Below are 3,957 nucleotides of genomic sequence, written 5' to 3' on the forward strand. Positions count from 1 at the left end.
AACCACCATTAGCATAATATTTCGCCAACGCCACACGTGACTTTTTCGATGTATGGTTTTCTTCGCAAAAGAATGAGTCCTTTGAAAGTGCCGTCTGCCGCTTATAATAAAGCGTTGTTTTTTTTCTCCGAATTAGACGGGGAGTCTGTTCTGAATAACGACATGTTTTTGCTTTCTATAGACTTACCATCTTCGATGCTGTATAATGAGCTGCTATTTTGAGGCCTCTGCGATAATAGTTTCGTTAATTTTTGCCTTTTCTAATACATTTAAGCGGTCGTCAATAATCAACGCTTAGTTTTCATCAGGGCCGGCTAGCTCAGTTTGTAAAGCGCTGGACTACATATCCGAGCTCGATCCCCGACAAGGTAACATAACTTGTGTGGGGATTGGTAATAAAATCCTGTCTTCGGCCATTCTCCCCCTTCCTCTGATTCAATTAGGGTAGTTGTCACTTACTTGCATAAGAACATGCACTTAGTAACGGTGAAGGAGCTAACACAGCAGAGTGTGAAATGGAAAACTGGCCGCCGTTGCTGAAATACGGTTGAAAACGTCGACAAAATCCAACAATACCAATAAACTTAAAACAACTTCTATCATGGCTTTGAGATCGTCGGGGGGTTGGGTCATGGCGCAAACTCTGTGGCACTTATACCATTTTTCCACCCACATCCGAAATTTGGTCCCAAATTTAACATCCAAGTCAAAATGCAAAGTCAACTTTTCACAACTTTTGATATCGGAGTTAACCGAATAGTTTAATTTTACATCAGAGTTATCGATCAAGAATATGCGCTGGTCTAGTACCAGTCTTCTTACTTTTTAATGCTTACACATGTAATGCTTAGTGAGAAATGCTTATTGGCAAATGCAATTGAGATAATTACTGGTGAACTCTTATATGTTTAATCGATCTGTTTTTAAAATAAATTTGAAATGCAAACACGAAATGCAATGTTTTAATAAAATGTTACTTGTATATACTTCATTTTTTGATTACAAACTTGTCGAATGAAATCGGACTTGATATCATGGGACTTGTAGATAAGAATTGTCAGTTTAACTTATTGTTTAAAGTATACTCATTTAACTTTGCATTGATGGTTATACGAAATATAAGATAGAAATAGCTAAAACGATTTATGGATTTGTGAATATAACCACTATAATTATTCATGAATCCACAAAAAATAATCATTTAATCATAAAAACAAACGCAGTGACAATCATGTGTTTATTATTTGTTTAACTTTCAAAAACATAAAACACACAACTGTTTATTTTTAAGTATATTGAATAGAGGCTATTTGTTCATGTCAGTGTAAGATCGTTTGTTATTTCACGAGTGATCATAGAACATAAATTTTCACGAGTGGCGCAACAAATGTGTTGGATTCGGTAGAATACCGATTTTTATTCACTCGTGATCATAACAATCTTGATATGATAATCTAAAATAGAAAAAGTTGTTCCGAAGATTGGTTATTTTCACCGGTGAAAATAACAATTTGTTTATTTTCACAGCTGTTATTGTACTGCAGAAATGTCATATTTTATCATTAGGTATAAAAAAATGACATTTAAATGTATTTAAGTCGTTGAAATTTGACACCATGTCTTTACAATCCTTTAAATTCCTGCTCATTCAACTACCGAACATATCAATAAAACACATAAAGCTATTAGACTATTAAGTTACAGTGCATGGCATTGTGTATTGGTATACTTTGGATTTAATAAAAAAATTGCTAATTATACTTGACATACTGAGTTGAATGTTTGGTTAATAGTGTGGAATTTACATGAATCGCTGCTTTTCATTTGGCCAAACTGTAAACGATCTCTGTAAATATATACCTGTATTCAACATGAAGATTATTTTACGTTTACAAATGCTGTGGTCGGTTTGTTATTGATATAATCAATATAATCAATATTATGGAACGTTTTCCTTTCAAGTAGTTAGTTTTATAATATAAATGCAATGTATATTTTTTGAATTTGTTCACTTAGTTTGTAAATGAATAATAGTATATAGTTGTGTTAAGTCTACGTTGCATTGTTAGGATTTTGTAATAGTTTGAAATTGTAGATATATCATGTTCAATACACATTTTATTAGGTGTATTTATATACGAAGGCATTGTTCGCATAATTGCAAAACGGGCAGTTTCAACAGAGGTGTCAACAATTAAAAACAGTTTACATTATATTCTAACACAAAATCAAACTTCGTTTGTTATCACAGAGTTGGAAAATAAACGCACTATAAATATTTCGTTAAACATACGTAATTCAATATTATACCCGACTTGGCTAATGTTTGCTCGTTCGATTAAGCTGCCCCAGGTTCTCATCACGGAAAAGGCAAAGCAAATATTCAACTTAATTTCTAAATATTGGAATATGTTTTTGATTAAAAGAAAATGCATTTTATGACATTTGTCAAAAATACCAAAATATGTTAACATAATCCTTTAATTAGACATGTTTTATTTGGAAAGGTCCAAATGCTGGTCAGCAAGACAAATTGGGAATTACCTTTTAAGATCGATAAATGACATTTGAAAAAAAAAATTTTACTTAAGCAATTTAAGCATATTCTGGTGTAGATTAAACGATACACTACATACTATCAGTTTAGTGTGAACTATTAACAACAATGACGGTATGTTTATTAGAAATATATGTATCGAAGACACTGAAGCCTCATATGAAACATATTTTGATACAGAAAAATAAACTTATAAAGATGTATTGCTTCCGCTAAAATTATTTAAAAAAATCATACTTAAAAAAACATTTGTCAGAATAAAATGAAATGCCTATATAAACACTAGATAACATGACAATAGGCCATAATTCAGCCGAATTTGATTGCAGCCCAAATTTATTCCTTTACGATCATCTACATATTAAGGTAATTTCAGCCGTGAATGTTTGCACAAAATCCGGCAAGCGGTTAAAAAGGAGTAAACACAAAAACGTTTCGAACTATATTCTATAGTGGACAACAATATCAAATTGACAACACTTTTCAAAAAGTAATCGAAACAAAAAATCCTGCCTTCACAATCATCTACACAAGGAAATTCAGCTATGAATGTATAAGCAAAACCACCTGGCAGTTAAAAAGGAGCACAATATTTACCGGACAATATATTTCACAGTTGCAAGAAAGAGCCGCAAAAGGACAATATATAAGATAAACTGACTGCAGAAAAAATCCTTTCTTTATGATCATCTTTACACATTAACGTTATTTCGATTTATAAGTTTGATCGAAATCTGGCAAGCAGTTTAAGAGGAATTGATCATTGGAAACTCAGACAAAGGGCAAAACCTGGTCGCTGCCAAAATTCATTCTTTAAAATCATCTACACATTACAGTTATTCAGCTATTAAAGTTTGAAAGAGATCAACACAGTCGTTAATTTAAAAGAGAAGTTGCAAACTCAAGTACGTACGTACGAATGGAAACGTGCAATGCTTAATGTCTCCAACAATGTTTGGGCGTACACAAAAAATGAAAAAAAACACGAAATAAACACAGCTTGCATCTAACTTTTTACGATGATTTTGAGCAAACATTTGTCGTTTGTAAAATAAACAAAGAAGAGATATCTTGTGGCATTTCCTTATTTCTGAAAAGGTTATGTCTCAATCCATACGTCATTCTCTAACATACGCAATCCAATGGGCAAAACTGCACAGCAAACGCACAGTCCAGTTTTCAGCGATATTGTCAAAGTTGAACTTTTTATTTGTGAGGAAGACAGAAAAGGTCGGTTAATTCATGTTAATTTTTAGAAAAACGTTTAACTTTGATCTCCCCTGCTGATAAGATTTTTTCCTGCCAAAACAAATACTAATATTTGGAAATAGTGCTTCACTACGGGAATCGTCATGTCAGAATAATATTTGGTCTTCGCTTTATGTTCTTGGTTTTTAATC

This window comes from Dreissena polymorpha, chromosome 2 (assembly GCF_020536995.1).
Source record: "Dreissena polymorpha isolate Duluth1 chromosome 2, UMN_Dpol_1.0, whole genome shotgun sequence".
Lineage (NCBI taxonomy): Eukaryota > Metazoa > Mollusca > Bivalvia > Myida > Dreissenidae > Dreissena > Dreissena polymorpha.